The following is an 18,759-nucleotide window of genomic DNA, read 5'->3' on the forward strand; positions in this document are numbered from 1 at the left end:
CCTTCTCAGGACCCACTTCCTTACTTCCCGCAACTCTGGCCCCTAGGGGAAGCAGCCCCTCCTCTGTTGCTCCCAACGCCAGCTGCCTGTTGGCTTCCTTCACTCTGTCTCTGGAAATGACCTGTTTCCAAGTGTGACTGTTGGAGTGGAGTCTTCAAATAGAGTCCATCTGGCCCACTGGGTTGCAAATTCTCCGAGGGCCGGGCCTCACCCTGTCCTGCTCCCCACTCTACCCCCAGCCCACAAGAGACACCCAGGAAATATTTGTTGAAGCCTTTATTATATTTAAGCATACAGTATTAATCCATACAATAATGACTTCAAAAATATTTCCTGGAAGAGAGGCTTTGGAGTCACACAGATCTGCATTCCTTTTCCATCAGAGCAAGTCTCAGCTTTGTCATCTTTAAAGTGTACATAATAATTGCACCTGGCTTGCTGGGCAGCTGTGGGGAGATGAGGCCATGCCCAGAAAGCACGCTGTAGAATACCTGGCCAGGCAGAAGCAAGCTGCAGAGATAAAGATTCGCTGTGGTGACAGGGATGTGGTGACAGGGTGACAGGAAAAGGTGAGGGCCCTGGACCCCCTATACAAGATCATACTGCTTTGTCTCCATTAAGGATGGACATTCATCACAACCGCAGCTGTTCCCCCCTTACATTGGCATCATCTGATTTAGAATGGTTTATACTGCTTTGGTTCACACACTTGGCTGTACGTTGGAATCAAAGGGGAGTTAAAAAAAAATCCTGATGCTGGAGCTCAGTCTTGGAGAGTCTAAGGTAATTGATTTGGAGTGTGACCTGGACATTAGGACTTTTTACTTTTTAAAGACTTTATTTATTTATTCATGAGAAACACACATGCACAGAGAGGCAGAGACACAGGCAGAGGGAGAAGCAGCTCCATGCAGGGAGCCCAGGATTGCGCCCTGAGCCGAAGGCAGATGCCCAAGCGCTGAGCCACCCTGGTGTCCCAGACATTAGGACTTATAAAATGACCCCAGGTGGAGTGTTGGTTAAATGTCTGCCTCCAGGATCCCAGGAAGGAGCCCCTCATGGTCCAGCTGCTTTGGGCTCACTGCCCAGTGCGGGGTCTGCTTGCCTTCTCCCTCTGCCCCTCACCCCCGTTTGTGCATGTGCTCTCTCTCTTTCCCTCTCTCTCTCAAATAAATAAAATCTTAAAAGAAAAAAAAAATGACCGCAAGTGATTCCACCATGTGGCCAAGGGTGAGAACTTTGGCCCTGCCCAAGGTGTGACTTCACGGTCCTCTGTCCACTTCCTACCACTACCTTCCTATGTGCCTGAAATTCATTTGACAGGGCACAGAAACTTCCACAGCACAAATGGGATAAATGGCTTAAAATGCAGATGACTAGGGATCCCTGGGTGGCGCAGTGGTTTAGCGCCTGCCTTTGGCCCAGGGCGCGATCCTGGAGACCCGGGATCAAATCCCACGTCGGGCTCCCGGTGCATGGAAATAAAAGAAAAGGCATTCTTTAAAAAAAAAAAAAAAAAAAATGCAGATGACTAATTAAGGAGGGAAATCAGACTGAATCTCTTTCCTACTCGCTGGGGTTCTGCTATCAACTGTCAGATTCTTTTCTGCCTTCCTAGCAGGGAGGGGATTAGAGCAGACGTGTTGGGTCCTGGGAGTGGGAAGGAAAAGGGAGATAGGATCTGGTGTTTGGAGACCAACATCCTAAGCTTTGCTACTGTGTAAATATGGACCTAAAGTCCAGTTCCCTGCTCCGTGAAATGACATTCATTTGCGAGCCGGCAGCCTAGACCTAGGGCCAATTCCACAATCCCTAAGAACCAGCTTTCCTGGCATCCTAAAACCTGTGTGTCTATGCAGATTACCCGGCCTCCAAATTGCCCCGCTTGCTGAAGTTTGTTTAGCACAATCGCATTATGATAAAGCTTAATTCCCAGAAGACATTGTAATTTTGAGGCTATGAAGCAACTCAAAGTGAACTTATGAGGTGTTGACAAGTAGAGGTCATGGGGGGATCAGCTTTTTATTGCATAAAAGAGCATCTTCTATAATCAGCTGGAGGCTTATCTGCAGCTGGATGTTGCCTAAGAGTGAAAATGTTTCCTCTCTTGAGCAGGGCAATGTGGAACTTTTTTTTCTACACCAGTCTTTTTAAACAGAACCCTATTATTGTTCCTGTGGTCATCAAATTAATTGATGAGAGTTTATAGTTCTTGGAAGAAAGAAATAGAAATTCTAAGGAAGAGACGGGAGATGTAGAAAGCCCTTCTAATGACACATAGGAATGAGTAAAGTTGAGGCAGGGGAACGTCCTGGAACCAGCCTGAAGGGCGGGCCCAGCAAAGTGTCCCAGGGCAACTGCTTTTGGCATTCAGATTTTTTTTTTCCCAAGCTCAGGCCTGAGGGCCTCTCAGCTACAGAGCCCAACCAGGCCACAATGATTACACAAATCACAAACATCTAGTACCAGCCCAGTCAGGCCCGAGCCCAACTTTTTCTGAATAGTAGAACTTGCACATTTGAGGTCAAGCTCTGTTGGACACAGAGAGGAAGGGTATTTGGGAAAAGACAGACTTTTTCCAGAAATTCTCTGGCATCCAGCCCTCTCATCCCCCCAAAGCAAGGCATCACCACAAAGGCTGCTCAGATACTAGGGAAGCTTTCTAGATGCAATCCACTCAATCGCCTCAAAGTACGCTTTGGCTGCGTCTCCTTGTGCCTAGTGCTGAGTTAGACACTCAAGTAGGGGTTGGAAGGTAATTGAACTTGGCATTAACCCTGTGTTCTCTGTGTGAGGGAGTTGAACACTTCTGTGTTCTGGGCACTGTGGATTCAGACTGGGGGTTCAGAGGTGAGGAAGACTTCCCTCTACTGGGGGGGGGGGGCTGTTCACAGTCCATGGGGAGACAGACAATGGGTCTGGCTTGACTGTCCTGCTGCCCTAGGGCTGGACCCCACCTGGGCAGACCCTGAATCCTGACCCACTTGCAGTGGTCACTCTACCCTTGCTGCACTATTATTATACCCTCTAGTAATCCACTGGCTGCCTGATGGGCCAGCTGGTTGACCTAGCTGCCAAATAGTAACACATCTTGATGATTGAGTTTGTTGGTACCTCCTGAAACATTGTTATTGAGGCAAATCCCTAACTCATGTAACCCTAATGGAGGCCTGCCTGAACAGACCTCTGACTGATGGCTATGCAAATACAAGCCAAGGAGCAGGCCAAAGTGAGTGCTTAGAACAAGGCCCCAGGAGAGCTCAGAGGGACATTTGAATAATGTTGGGAGCAGTGTTTCCCAAATCCTGTGAGGTGCTCCTCTAAAACAAAAAGATTTTGTGGACAAATAAGTTTGGGAGGGACACCTGGGTGGTTCAGTCAGTTAAGCGTCTGCCCTTTGCTCAGGTCATGATCCTGGGATCCTAGGATCAAGTTCCATGTTGTGTTGGGCTCCCTGCTCAGTGAGGAGTCTGCTTCTCCCTTTTACTCCACCCCTCTCCCTGCTCATGCTCTCTCTCTCAAATAAATAAAATCTTAAAAAAAAAAAAAAAAGTTTGTGGGATAGTTCATACTCTAGCTAGCTTCCCCCTTAGCCCTGGAACACACTGAAGGCTCTGAGACTCCTGGATGAAGAAACATTACTTTTCTAGCCCATCCTCTGTGGCTACTTAGCTGTGTCAATGTTTCTTAAAATGAAACGAGAGGGCACTCATCCCAGAATCTCTCGGGGGTGCTTGTTGGAAATACAGAATCCCCAGCCTTGCTGCAGACTTTCTGAGTCAGAATCTCTGGAGCCCAAACCCAAGAATCTGCTTTGAACAAGTTCCCAGTTAATTGTGTTGTGTGCTCAAGTCGAGAACCCCAGCTAAACCTTCCTTGGCCTTGGCTTTTTCTCAGAGTGTTGTAAAGATCAAGAGATAAACTTGAGCAAAAGATTAGTCAGAAAGAAACTACACACTTCCCAACTCGTTCTATGGGGCCATTGTTACCCTGATAACAAAACCAAGCAAAATTCAGTACAAGAAGAAAAAAATAGAGATCAATAAAAATAATGACTAGAGATATAAAAATCCTCCACAACACACTAGCAAATCAAACCCAGCAACATATCAGAAGGATTAGATACCATGATCAAGTGGGATTTATCCCAGACATGTGAGGTTGGTTTACCGTCCAAAAATCAATGAACGTAATACAGCATATCAACAGAACCACTGGACCAAAAAAATGGCACAGAAGTTGGATGTGCACATGGAGTCAAGGAGGAGTTTCAAATGACCTGATTCAGAGGATGAATTGCTGGTGGTAGAAAGGGTAGGATTTCTCAGGAGTCCAGTTCTTGATAAGTTGGGAGGAGATGGTACCTGGAGCATATGGAGCCAATGGTCTTGGAGAGGAATAGCGACACTCTTCCAACTGTCATAAAGAAAAAGAGAACTTGGTACAAAAGGGGAAGTGGGAAAGTGAGGGTACTCCTGAGGAATTGCTCTTGTATCCTATTTGACATTATCTCCTCGCCTTTTCTTCTTTCTTTCTATAAGCATTTATTGAGCACCTACTGCATGCTCTGACACTGTTCTAGGTCCTGAGGATACAGCAGGAAACAATTTGTTTTGCTCTTTTCTCCAAAAACATTTTATTAAGAAAAATGTTAAACATACAGAAGATTTGAAAGATTTTTATGTGCGTGCTCATATACCAATTAGATTCTACGTTTAACACTTTGCTCTGTTTGCTGAATCTTGTATCCATACATCTCTCTCCACCTACCCACCCACCCACCCTTCCATCCTTTAACTTTTTTGAATCATTTCAAAGAAAGTTGTGGACATCAGTATCTTTTACCCAGAAACACTTTAGGATGAACATAATTAATGAGAGTTCAGTATTTGTTTATCTCTTTTTAGGTAAAATTTATATCCAAGAAATGCACAGGTCTTCATTATACCCGAATCTCAAGGATGAGTGAATTTGGACAAATGCCCACAGCTGTGTAGTAACTCCAATCCCTATCAAGGCACAGTATGTCATCATCACCCCAGAAAATCCCCCATGCTTCTTCCCAATCTCTTCCTCTCCCTACCCAGGTAACCATTATTCTCATTTTTTTCACCAGAGATTAGTTTTGCCTATTCTAGGACTTTGTATAAGTCAAATTGCATTATATGTACTCTTGTGTGTCTAGGTTCTTTTAGCCCAATGGGAGATTCATTCATAATATTGCATGTATAGGTAGTTCATTCTTCTCATTGCTAAGTAAATCCCATTATATGATTATACCAAAATAAAGTATTTATTCTTATTTTATAGTCATCAGAACTGTTTCTAGCAATGAACATTCTTGTGGTCATATATATATATTTTTTTTTGGACATGCTTTCATTTCTCTTAGGTGAATACCTAGAAGTAGAATTGTTGAGATGGTTTGTGTTTTAAGAAACTACCAGATCTTTATCCAAGGTGGTTGAACCATTTTACATTCCTTCCAGGAATGTGTGAGAGCTCTGATTACTCCAGTGCCAACATTTGATGCTGTCAGTCTTTAATTTTTGCTATTTTGGTAGGTGTATGTTGGTGTCTCATTGTGGTTTTATTCTGCATTTTCCTAATGACTAATAATGTTAAGCACTTTTTCCTGTGCTTCTTGGTCATCTGTATATTTCCTTTGTGAAGTCTTATTCAAATCTTTTGTCTATTTTAAGAATTGGGTTCTCTATCTTTTTATTACAGAGTTGTAGGGGTTCTTTATATATTCTGTATACACGTCCTTTGTCAGATATATTTTGCAAATATTTTCTTCTAGCCTGAGGCTTGCTATAATTTTCTTAATGGTGTATTTTGATGAGCAGAAGGTTTTTATTTTCTTTTTAAAAAATATTTATATATTTATTCATGAGAGACACAGAGAGGGAGAGGCAGAGACATAGGCAGAGGGAGAAGCAGGCTTCTTGCAGGAAGCCCAATCTGGGACTCGATCATGGATCCTGGGATCACACCCTGAGCCAAAGGCAGATGCTCAACCGCAGAGCCACCCAGGAGTCCTGAGCAGAAGGTTTTTCTATTTTGATGAAGAAAAATGTATCAATCTTTTAAATATAGTTATTTTTTGTAGTCTATTTTAAGATATCTTTGTTTACTGCTAAGTCTTAAAGATATTCTCCTATATCTTCTTTCAAAAGCTTTATGATTTTAGTTTTTGGTTGAGGTCTATCATTATTTTGTGAATGATGTGAAGGAGAAGTTGATGTTTCTTTCTTTCTTTCTTTCTTTCTTTCTTTCTTTCTTTCTTTCTTTCTTCTTTTTTTTTAAGATTTCATTTATTCATGAGAGACATACAGAGAGAGGCAGAGACACAGGCAGAGGAAGAAGCAGGCTCCATGCAGGGAGCCTGATGTGGGACTTGATCCTGGGACTCCAGGATCATGCCCTGGGCAGAAGACAGGCGCCAAACCTCTGAGCCACCCAGGTGTCCCGAAGTTTTTTTTTTTTCCATGTGGATAGCTGGTTCTACCCTTATTTGTTGAAAAAACTTTCCCCTTTCCATTGAAAAGCTTTGGTGATTGTATAAAAAAATCAAATGACTAGTTTAATTGTTGGTCTATTTCTGGGTTCTCTCTTCTATTCCATTGATCCATTTGTTTGTCATTGTGATAATACCACAATGCCTCGATTACTATAGCATTATAATAAATCATGAAGTCAGGTAGGGTAAATTCTCTAATTTTCTTCTTTTTCAAGAAGCTTTGAATATTCCAGATCCTCTGCATTTCCATAAAAATTTTTGAGTCAACATGTGAATTTCTACAAAAGAATCTGCTCTGCTGGAATTATAATTGAAATTGGGTTGCATCTGTAGATCATTTTGGAGAGAATAGACATCTCAATATTGATACTTGATACTGAGTTTTGCCAATCCATGAACATATTTCTCCATTTCCTTAGGTCTTCTTGAATTTTAAATTTCTTTCAGCAATATTTTGTAGTGCATAGGTTTTTTAAAATTTTTTTATTTTCCCAGTTTATGTCAGTTTTTAAAAATATATTTTATTTAAATTCAATTTGCCAACTTATATATAGTATAACATCCAGTGCTCATCTCATCACGTGCTCTCCTTAAGGCCTGTCACCAGTTACCCCATCCCCCCACCCTGTAGTGCACAGGTCTTATGCATCTTTTGTGAAACTTATTCCCAAGTATTTCATGTTTGTTTTTTGTTTTTTTTTTCATGCTGTTGTTAAATGAAATTTTTCAAATTTCATTTTCTAGTATTGCAACAGAGCTGGAAGCCAGAACAGTGACAGGAAGGACAGACTTTCAGGAGGTCCTAGATGTTGGGACATGGAGATGGGGGAGGTGCCATTGTTTGCAGGCAACTGCAGAAGGGCTGAGGGAGTGACAAACACGTTGATGTGACCGGAGGGAGGTCAGATGCACGATAAAGCATGGAAGGCCAGCTTCCTTTCCCTCTCCTGTTCCCAAGAAGGGAAGGCCTTCCTCAACTTCCTCTTAGGAGAGGAAGGGCAGGCCAGTGCCAAAACTGGGGTCTTGGGAAAGTGTTCTTGTTCTCCCTTCCCCAACTTTCTGAGCTGCCTCAATCCAACCAGCCCTCTAGGGGGCGCTGCTGCCACCCTGGCCTGGGAGGAGCATGGCCCTCTGTGGTACATTCTGTCCTCTGTATGAGAGGCTGTGGTGGCCTCTGGTCCTCAGCTGGCTCAGCCTGTAGGGAAGACATGGAAGCAGAAGCACCTAGGATTTACTGGGCTCAAACTATCACCACCACACTCCTGGGCTGGCTGTCTGCTCTCCCCTACCTACTGCCACCCTCAAGGTTTCTCCAGCCCCATTTCTTCATGTCACCCCACCCAGTTACAGAGGCAACTGCCCACACCTCTCACAAAGGCCAAAACTTCCACGTTATGCTCTAAGGAAAGATTCTCAAGAAGCAGAAACTGAACAAACCGAAGCTCCACCCATCCTGGGTTCTGTCCCCCATCCATTAGGAAGGGTGGGTGAGAGGAGGGAGGGGAGGAAGTCACAGGGATAGCCCTGTTGCTAGGCAAAAGGAATGTTGGGGGGGCAGTGCCAAAGGGGGCTGTCACCCCTCTGTATTCTCCACAATGCCCCTCAAGCCCCTTCAAGGAAAGGTGTACCCACCGTGCTTTGAGACAATGTCAGTTCTGTAACAATGAAACCCCCAAATACATTGCTTCCGTCTTACTAATATACCAGTTCTGAGCAGTCGTTCTGGGATTGTGGGTGGCTTTCCTCCAATGCAGTGATTTAGAGACAATTTAGAGACCGGGCTTTTTGCATTTTTGAAGCCCTACCATCCCCTGGTCTAGCTGTCATCCTCGGCACCCATCTAGGAGGAGGGGAAGGAAACCCTGCAGAAGGCATAACCACTTGGCGAAAGCCTTGGCACAGAGGTGACACCCTTTATTTACTTTTGCTCACTTTCCATTGGCAAGGACCTATTGTGGGGCCACAGTTCAACACAGGGAGCCTGGAAAAATGTGGCTCCTGGCTCCGCAGCTCTTTCCCAGGGACAACTTGACACTGGAAAGAAGAATTTGGATTTTGCTGCCCCTGCCACTGAGCCCTGCTGAGTTTTAACCAGCCTTGAGAGCTTGTTCTATAAACTGTAGAGGGCTGTTTGGATTTGACAAACCCCTTCCCAAGTGTGGATGTCTCATGATTTTCCTCTGTCTCAGAAGTTGCTTTCCACCTCACTCAGCCACCCCCTGCACCTCCTTCTAGACACTTTGCCTAAATCTGACTCCAAGAAGCTAAATCAGCTTCCAAGAAGCTTTTCAGGGATCTTAGTATCCACACTGAGGTCTTCCATTCTCTGAGCACCTTTTTTGCCATAAAACAGGAGCAGGAGCAACATTTGGGAGCAGATCTCCCCCTTCCTCATCTGCTCACAATGTTTGAAATTCTCTCAACTGAGGACCAAGGCTTTCTCCTCACAACTAACACCAAGGCTTCAGACACAGGCGCCTTGGGAAAGAGTTCAGAATTCTCGCACACTGCAGGTCCATATAGATCCTTCTAGAAGGGAGGGAAGGAGACAAGGGTGCTCTGGGCTTAGGGCATGGCCAGTTTTGGACCAGATGTCCCCTGCTTTGCTGGTGTCTTAGCTAGTCTCCTCAATCATATATTGAGCATCTTCAACTTTTTCTAAGCAAATTGAGGCTAATTAAATAGCCTGTATTTGTTAGTGCTTACCACGTGCCAGGGATTGCTAAGGACTTTTTATGAGCACTATCTGATTAATCTTCTCAACAGTCTAATGAGGTAGGGACTTTTATTTGATCCCTGTTCTACAGATGAGAAAAGTAAGTCTCAGAGAAATGAACTTTCCCAAGGTCACAGAGCTAACTATTGATGGAGGCTGGGTTTGAACCTAATTATTCAACTTCAAAGTTGGCTAATTCCTTGTGCCTCTGTATCCCTATTCCCTGGGACACCCGGTGTGGCAGAGGCACCCAGTACTCACTGATTAGCCATGTGCTCCTCCACACTTCCTTGCCTTCCTTGTGGTCATGTGACTAACTCTGATCGGTGGGTTGTGAATGGAAGGGACATATGTCATTTCTGGACCAAAGCATTTAAATGTTGGACCCTCCTGTTCTTTTCCTGTTAGTGGTGACTATAGGGGCCATGGCTTGAAAGGGAGGAGCCCCTAGAAGGATGCAGCTTGGATCAGCAGGCCATTGTACAAAGGACAGCTGACCTGGAGAGTTGTCTGACTTGTGTGAGTGAGACACATCTCTGTTGTGCTAGAGCCCTGAGATTGAGAGATTAATTTTTTTTGAGAGATTAATTTTTTTACTGCAGCTCACTATGGCTGTTTCTGACTAATATACCAGAACAGAATTCCAGACACATCACTGTTGTACCCACTTGGCTACTGAGAACAGAGAACACCAGACATGTTGTTATGAGAGTCAGAGTTACCAGAGTAAGCATGGGGCTGAGGGGACTGCCCCAAGACAAGCCACCAGAAACAGATGGGAGAGTACTGAAGGTCTCTCTGAGCCCCCACATAGCAGAGACCCCTGGGGTCTGGCCTCCTGCTCTGCTTCCTCTTCCACACGGCATTAGGCTTTTCCCTATTGCTTCTTTCCCAAGCTGCTCATTTTTGGCACAGCTTCTCTGTGTCCACACACCGCACCCTCCCAAAGCTTCCAAACACTAAGGCCCAGATGCCACTGGCTCCTCTCCAGATGCTGGCCAGAGTGCCTGGAAGTCTCTGAGCCTCATATTGTCTTTTAGATGTATCCCTGTGGATGCAGAGCTCTTGCAATCTGGGCAATCACCGCTTTCTGGCCCCCACTGACTCTGGAGCCATGGGCTGGGAGTGGCAGGCAGGAAGCCCAGGGTAGGGCTGCCCATTATCAGGTCAGGCCTGGGGAGAAGGAGGGGGTCTCAGGACCCTGGGCTGGCTCCTGCCTGGGCCAGGACAGTGAGAGTGTTCACTCCTCATCCAGACAGTTCTCAAACGCTCATCTCCGAGTGTCTCTGTGGGGAGGACCCTGTATGGGTGCTGGGGGAGCACAAAGCCAAGAGGCTGTGGCCCTGCCTTCCAGGAACTTCTATCCCATAGGCTCAAATAGGACATTAGCTATGGAAAAATCACAACACAGGGGAGTATAACAGTCAGGGATTTTTTAGTTATAAGTAACTGGATGTCTAGATAGAAAAGGTTGTGTGCTTCTCACTTCTGAAAGTGATTCAGATTCAAATGTAATTTTCTGGAATGCTAATTTTTTAAAAGATTTATTTATGGGGCAGTCCTAGTGGCTCAGCGGTTTAGCGCCGCCTTCAGCCCGGGGCCTGATCTTGAAGACCCAGGATGGAGTCCCACGTCGGGCTCCCTGCATGGAGCCTGCTTCTCCCTCTGGCCTGTGTCTGTCTCTTCTCTCTCTCTCTCTCTCATGAATAAATAAATAAAATCTTAAAAAAAAAAAAAGAACTTAAAAAAAATCTTTAAAAAAATTTTAAAAAAATAAAAGATTTATTTATTTTGGAGAGAGAGAGCGAGAGTGAGCAAGCAGGAGGAGGGGCAAAGGGAGAGAATTTCCCAAGAAGATTCCTGCTCAGCGTGGAGCCTGATATAGGGCTTGATCACACGACCCATGAGATCAGGACCTGAGCCAAAACCAAGAGTCAGATGTTCAACCCACTGAGCCACCCAGGTGCCCCTGAAATACTATCTTCTTTTTAAACACTATTTTTTGAAATAATGTGTGTGATGTGTGTGCGTGCCAAAATTAACATGGACTCTTTAGATGTTCTGATTGCAGAATTCAAAGTAAGTTTATCAAAGCTGACATCTTTATCTTTTTGTTAGCCCCCTAACTTCTCTGTTACCTTAAGTCCATGCTTTGAGTTAATCAAACTGAACCAACTCAAAAAAAGAGTATTTTGTCCCCATGTCTAAAAAAAAATCCAGCTTCAGGCTCGGCTGACTCCAAGGCCTTGTATGCAATCTGCCTGGCTCTGCTTTTCTTTGTTTTGGCTTCATTCTCCTAGGACTATATTCTGTGTTTGTCAGTCTCACCTGAAAAGATGGGTCCATCTCCTGGTCATACCAGAAAAACCCTGATTTAACTGACTCTGGGTCCCAGGCCTGATCCTGAACCAATCTCTGTTGGGGATGGGGATGGGGGTGTTGAAGAGAACATGTGATGCTTTGGCTGCTAGGCCTGGGTCATAGGCCCCTCTCTGGATCCTTGGGTGCAGTCAGCTTCTTCTGGATCACATGCCAAATCTAGGGGAAGATTGGGGTGCTATGATCTGAAGGAAGATGAATGAGGAGTGGGGTAACAGTGCCTACTGTTGACAGAACAATGAAATGTGCCCTCTGAAAGGTATGAACCAGGGGCTGTGGGAGTTCAGAGGAAGGAGATGTCTCTTTTATTTTTATTTTTTTAAAGATTTTATTTATTTATTCATGAGAGACACACAGAGAGAGGCAGAGACAGGTAGATGGAGAAGCAGGCTCCCCGCAGGGAGCCTGATATGGGATATGATCTCCAGATTCCCGGATCACACCCTGAGCCGAAGGCAGATGCTCAATCACTGAGCCACCCAAGTGTCCTGGAGATATCATTTTTAGTTAAGGGGATCAAGGAAGGCTTCATGGAAGAGGATGCATCTGGGTTGGGCCTTGAAGGATGACTGCCATTTGAATGTTAGATCTGGGGAGTTGGAGAAGAAAGAAGATTCTGGGCAGAGGGTTAGCATAGAGAGGAGCAAAGGCTGAAGCTGAAAGAGGGAAAGGCCTTGAATGCCAGGTCAAGGGGTATGGATTGAACACCAGGGAGGCATTCATGCATGTTTCTGGAACCAATGATGGAGTCATCAGATGTGAGCTCCTGAGAGCTGATACTGTTTGTCAGAGGGGGCCTGACCCCTTGTCCTTCCCCATCCCCTTGGGTGCCCACAGATCCCTTCTCCTTTGGTTCAGCTCAGACAAGGCTAGAGTTTTCCAATAGAAAAGCTCACTGAGGGGATCCCTGGGTGGCTCAGCAGTTTGGCGCCTGCCTTTGACCCAGGGCGTGATCCTTGGAGTCCTGGGATCGTGTCCCACCTCGGGCTCCCTGCATGGGGCCTGCTTCTCCCTCTGCCTGTGTCTCTGCCTCTCTCTCTCTCTCTCTCTGTCTCTCATGAATAAATAAATAAAACCTTAAAAAAAAAAAAAAAAGAAAAGCTCACTGAGAAACAGGGAAAGTGAAAGCACCAAGTGTAATTATAGAGCTTAGCTTTTTCCTCACAAAGTTCAGAAAGCCCGAGTACCTCTTACATCCCCCATACTCTGGGCTTCACCTCCTCTCTCCCACCCTGTGAGCTGAGCCTGAGGCTGGGGTGGGAAGAGGGCAGAGGTGCCCACGCTCTGGGGACCTCAGGCTCTCCTACCTTACCCCTGTCCTGCCCCAAATAGTACCTGCTCCGCAGCTGCCCTGGCCTGGGATAAGCGGGTTACCATTTCTCAGGTCCTCCCCTGACACTGCCCTCATCAGAGATAACTCCGAGATGTCTGCCAAGAATCAGAGGAAATCCCTCCAGGGTAGGGTCATGGACCAGCCACAGGTATGAGCTTTGGAGTTAGTCAACCTGTGCTTGAATTCCATTGCCAACCCTTAAGGACAAGACATGTAGCCCACCTGAGCCTCTGCTTCCTCTTCAGCAAGATGCCACAAAGAAGCTCCACCTCACGAGCTTGGTCGGAGGATGAAATGTTTGATCCGGGCATAAGGTACATCTGCAATAAATGGTGGCGATGATGATGGTCAAAATGAAGAAGATGAAGGAACCAACCAACCAACCAACCAACCAGGGGGAGAGGAAATGACCAGCAGAGTCTGGTCCCTCGGAGCAACTGAGCTTAGACTGCGCGTGAAGCCATGTCGCTGGGCAGACGCAGGCCAAGGGAGGCCAGGACAGGGTGCAGGGGCCGAGGGCATCCAAAGCAAGCTCAGGATGGCTGGAACAGGCCTGAAGGATGAGGTGAGGCCAGCCGGCAGGAGGATCAAGGCTCAGGCCAGGGCTCTCCAAACTTTACTGATACCCTTTCAGGAAAATAATTTTAGGCTATATCCCCCCAAATGTATTTATTTACTTATTTATGTCAGGAACATATACTATTACACTAATATAGTATGCTCACTGTGAAATTATATATATTTTTATAAAATTACACATAAAATGACAATTTTAAAGAGATTTCAATAAGAAACGAATTATGCCTCATCCATACAACGGAACACAACTGAGCTATAAAAAAGAATAAAATCTGGGATCCCTGGGTGGCGCAGTGGTTTAGCGCCTGCCTTTGGCCCAGGGCGCGATCCTGGAGACCTGGGATCGAATCCCATGTCAGGCTCCCAGTGCATGGGGCCTGCTTCTCCCTCTGCCTGTGTCTCGCCTCTCTCTCTCTCTCTCTCCTCTGTGTGACTATCATAAATTTAAAAAAAAATTAAAAACTAATAAAATAAAAAAGAATAAAATCTGGGACACCTGGGTGGCTCAGTGGTTGAGCACCTGCCTCTGGCTCAGGGCATGATCCTGGAGTCCTGGGGTAGAGTCCCACATTGGGCTCCACGCAGGGAGCCTGCTTCTCCCTCTGCCTATATCTCTGTCTCTCTCTCTCTGTCTCTCATGAATAAATAGATAAATAATCTTTTTTAAAAAAGGAATGAAGTCTTGTAACTCAACAATAAGAGGACAACTGAAGTTAAAAATGGACAAAAGAGGGGTCCCTGGGTGGCTCAGCGGTTCAGCGCCTGCCTTTGGCCCAGGGTGTGATCCTGGAGTCCTGGGATCGAGTCCCGCGTCAGGCTCCCAGCATGGAGCCTGCTTCTTCCTCTGCCTGTGTCTATGCGTTTTTCTCTCTCTCTCTCGAATGAATAAATAAATAAATAAATAAATAAATAAATAAATAAATAAATCTTTTTAAAAAAATGGACAAAAGATTGAGTAGACATTTTATTGGAGAAGATATACAAATGGTCAATAAGCACACAAATATGCTCCGTTTCATTTTTATCAGGGAAATGCAAATTAAAACCACATGCGATACCCCTTCACACCCTCTAGAATCAAAAAGATCATAACAAGTGCTGTCGAGGATGTGGGCAATTTAGAATGGTCATCCACCACTGGGGAGAATGTAAATAGGTGCCACTGCTTTGGAAAGCAGTTTCACAGTTTTTTAAAAAGTTAAACAAAAACTGATCACGTGTCGCAGCAATGCTTCTAGGTATCTATCCACCCAAGAGGAATAAAAACATGGGCACCACAAAGACTTGTCTGCGAGTGCTCATAGCAGCATCATTCACATTATAAAAACCTGTGAACAGGGGATCCCTAGGTGGCCTCACAGTTTAGCCCCTGCCTTCAGCCCAGAGTGTGATCCTGGAGTCCTGGAATCGAGTCCTACGTCAGGCTCCCTGCATGGAGGCTGCTTCTCCCCCTGCTTGGTCTCTGCCTCTCTCTGTGTGTCTCTCATGAATAGATAAATAAAATCCTTAAAAAAAAAACAACAACAAAAAACCTGTGAACATCCTAATATCCATCAGTTTGTGAGTGGATAAACAAAATGTGAAATACCCATACAATTGAATACTACTCAGGAGTAAACTCATTAAACATGCTACCACATGGATAAATCTCAAAGACATGATGCTTAGTAAAAGAAACCAGACACAAATGACCATATGAAATTTCCAGAGAAGGCAAGCCATAGTGAGAGGAAGCAGCTCGATGGTTAGTGGGGTGAGGGGTGGGGGTGAGGATTAAACTTTAAAGGACCCAAAGGAACTTTAGGGATGATGGAAGTATTTGAAAATCGATTGTACTCAAAACTGCACAATTCTGTAAGTTTACTAAAAATCATTGTACAGTATACTTACAGTGGGTGAGTTTTGTGCAAATTCTATCGGCAAAGCTGTTTTTAGTATATGTGCTCCTACAGTGAGCACAGTGAAGCCATTTTTTAAAAAAAGATTGTCTTTGGGGCACCTGGATGGCTCAGTTGGTTAAGCATCTGCCTTTGGCTCAGGTCATGATCCTGGAGTCCTGGAATCAATTCCCACATCTGTCTCCCTGCTCAGTGGGGAGCCTGTTCTCACTCTGCCCCTCTACTGCTCATTCTCTCTCTCTCAAATAAATACATACAGTCTTTAAAAAAATAAAAAGATTGTATGTATGTATGTATGTATGTATGTATTTAGAGAGTGTGTGTGCAGCGGGGAGAGGCAGAGGGAGAGAATCCCAAGCAGACTTCAAGGCTTAACCACCCAGGCACCCCATAGCCAATTTTTTTTTTTTTTAGCCATTAAAAAAAAAAAAAAAAAAAGCAAAATGAGGAAGTTCATCTGTATAGAAAGTGGAAAAGGTAAAGTGTGAGTATGCTGCTGTCTACACTTTTTAAAAAAGAAAAAGTGTGCATAGATATGTTGTATTCATGTTTATACTTACACATTTATAGGATGCATGTCAGATGGACTTGCTTGTATATGTATAGCTTCTCTCTGGAAGGATACACAAAACTGATGGTGACATTAGGGGGCTTGGGGTAAGGAACTGCATGGCTGCTGGACAGGAGGTAGAGGACTGACTTTTGCACCTTTACATTCTTCTTCTTTTCTGAAAAAAATTTGTAGTAAAACACATATAGCTTGAAGTTTACCATTTTAACCCTTCTGAGGTATCCCGCTCAGCGACATCCTGCACATTCACACTGCTGTGTAGTCCTCCCGCTGTCCCCCTCTAGGAGTCACCTACCTTTCCAAGCCAGAGCTCTGTGCCCACTAAACACCAGTGTCCCCACTCTAGTCACTTTCTAGAAGTGGAATCCTCCAACATCTGCCTCTATGTCACCGAATACTCTCACTTAGCATAATGTCCTCGAGGTTCATCCATCCTGCAGCAGGTGTCAGAATTTGCTTCCTTTTTTTTTTTTTTAATTTTCTTCCTTTTTAAGGTTGAATAATATTCCACCGCATTTTATATATACCACATTTTGTTTATTCTTTCATTTCTCCATGGACCCCTGTGCTTTCACCTTTTGGATACTGAGAATAATGTTTCTACCCAGATGGGTGTACAAATCTTTCTTGGAGACCCTGGTATCTACCTTTCTCAGGTGAGAAAGATACTTAGAATATGTGAATACCTAGAATATGTGAATATACTACATGTTTGAAAGAAAATTTTTAAAGGATGAAATACAAAGAAAGAGACTAGGAAGTTGTACTATTTCTCCCCACATCCCCTTCGGAGGCCCAGGGAGCAAGGGCGCCCTTCGAGGAGGAGCGCTGGCGGGGAGGGCCGAGCGGGGCGGGTGGGGGCGCGTCCTCTCTGCAGCGCAGGGCAGCGCGCGTACCCCAGGGGTCCGCAGGGCGGGTGTCGCTTAGTCCCCGGAGGCTGAGCGCTGCTGTGCCCTCGCCGCGCAACCCCCCGCCCCCGGGGCGCCGGGCCCCCGCCGCATTCCTGCGCCGCCTGCTGCCTACCGGGTGACTCAGGGCGCAGGCAGCCGGGGAACGCCCCGCCGCGTCCCGGGCCCGCAGCCGCTTTTCCTATTTGGAAACTCTGTAGCCGCCTCCGCGCGCACCAGCCAGCGCCGGGCTCCTCCCCGCCCCTCGTAGGCGGCTCGGGAAGGAGCGCAAGGGAAGCCTGGGGACCAGCGCCCTTTCTGCAGGGCGGTGGGGTGGGGTGGCGGGAGGGGAGGGGGACGACCCACCGGCCCTGGAGAGGATGGGTGCCTTCTTCTCCCTTGTCCCCAGTTCAAGAATCCCGAAATGCCTGAAAGCCAGATTTACAGGATGGCAAAACCTGACCCGAAAGGACATGTGACTAGGTTGCAGTCCTTATTTATCCCACAGAACGTGGGTGCTTACAGATTTTACTGCGGAAATGCACCTGAGTACAAGATGCTGTCCCAGGTCCCCTGGAGGAGCTACATAATATACAATCGATGCACTGATTTTCCTTTCTAAAACCAGAGAATGGGGCACCTGGGTGGCTCAGTGGTTGAGCATCTATCTGCCTTTGGCTCAGGTCGTGATCCCGGGGTCCTGGAATCGAGTCCCCACATCGGGTTCCCCGTGGGGAGCCTACTTCTTCTCCCCCTGCCTCTCTGTGTCTCTCATGAATAAATAAATAAAATATTAAAAATAAAACCAGAAAAAATCCAGATTCCAAAACCCATTGGACTTCCAGAAGTTTATGTTTATTTTTTTAATTTTTAAAAAAAGATTTTATTTTATTTATTTTTTTTAAAGGATTTTTATTTATTTATTCATGAGAGACACACACACACACACAGAGAAGCAGAGGGAGAAGCAAGCCCCATACAGGAAGCCTGATGTGGGATTCAATCCCAGGACTCCAGGATCACGCCCTGGGCCAAAGGCAGGCACTAAACTGCTGAGCCACCCAGGGATCCCTAAAAAAGATTTTATTTTATTTTATTTTATTTATTCATGAGACACACACATACACACACACAGAGAAGCAGAGGGAGAAGCAGCTCCATGCAGGGAGCCCTATGTGGGACTCAATTCTGGGACTCCAGGATCAGGCTCTGAGCCTAAGGCAGATGCTCAACTGCTGAGCCACCCAGGCGGCCCAACTTCCAGGAGTTTAGATGAGACACTGTGGGTCTGTGCTGTGCCCATTTTATGGAGCACCAGAGTCAAGGCTCAGAGAGCTGGGGCACAGCTGAGAATGGGCTGGCAGTTGGAGTCTGAGTTGCTCTCTCTTCTCTGACTTGCCTCCCCCAGGACTCTGTCCACTTTGTGTCCTGCCTCCTTTCCTGTCCCTCCTCTGGGAAGCTTTTCTGGATCTTCCCCCGACCCTTCCCCCGCCCCGCCAGCCAGAGCTGATCTTTCCCTCTGGGGTCTCAGAGCCCAGCCCCATGCCTACCACTTATGGGCATTTGTTGGGATACAAGAGAAGGTGGTGATTAGCAGACTGACCCGAAGCTCCAGGTGCTCAGGATCTAGCCTTGACTTGGCCACTTGGCAGCAGTGTGAGCTCTGACAGGTTACTTATCCCTCTTGTGCCTCTGTTTCCTCATCTGTAAAGGGACATGTTAGTAATAATGTCCCGCAGGGTTGGTGTGAGAATTAGAGAATGTGACCTGGTTTGGATAAAATGCAAGACACCCAGATTACATGGGACTTACCTATGCTAAGAAAAATTATTTATTTACTTGAAATTCTAATTTAACTGGGTGTCTTATATTT

At 45.7% G+C, this 18,759-nt stretch overlaps 1 long non-coding RNA gene across 3 annotated transcripts; it reads right to left on the bottom strand.

Annotated features, from left to right (window-relative positions):
• Positions 1–13,172: 13,172 nt before the first annotated feature.
• On the bottom strand, positions 13,173–17,344 carry LOC144285365 (uncharacterized). Of its 3 annotated transcripts, none has more exons than XR_013353639.1 (3): positions 17,253–17,344; positions 15,989–16,156; positions 13,173–13,271 (listed from the first exon to the last, which is right to left on the bottom strand). It is a non-coding gene; the product is annotated as an uncharacterized LOC144285365 (long non-coding RNA). The 3 variants fall into 3 exon arrangements; XR_013353641.1 differs by lacking the exon at positions 17,253–17,344 and adding an exon at positions 17,023–17,145; XR_013353640.1 differs by lacking the exon at positions 13,173–13,271 and adding an exon at positions 14,565–15,035.
• Between the last annotated feature and the right edge of the window lie 1,415 nt (positions 17,345–18,759).

The sequence above is a fragment of the Canis aureus genome, chromosome 16, assembly GCF_053574225.1.
Source record: "Canis aureus isolate CA01 chromosome 16, VMU_Caureus_v.1.0, whole genome shotgun sequence".
NCBI lineage: Eukaryota > Metazoa > Chordata > Mammalia > Carnivora > Canidae > Canis > Canis aureus.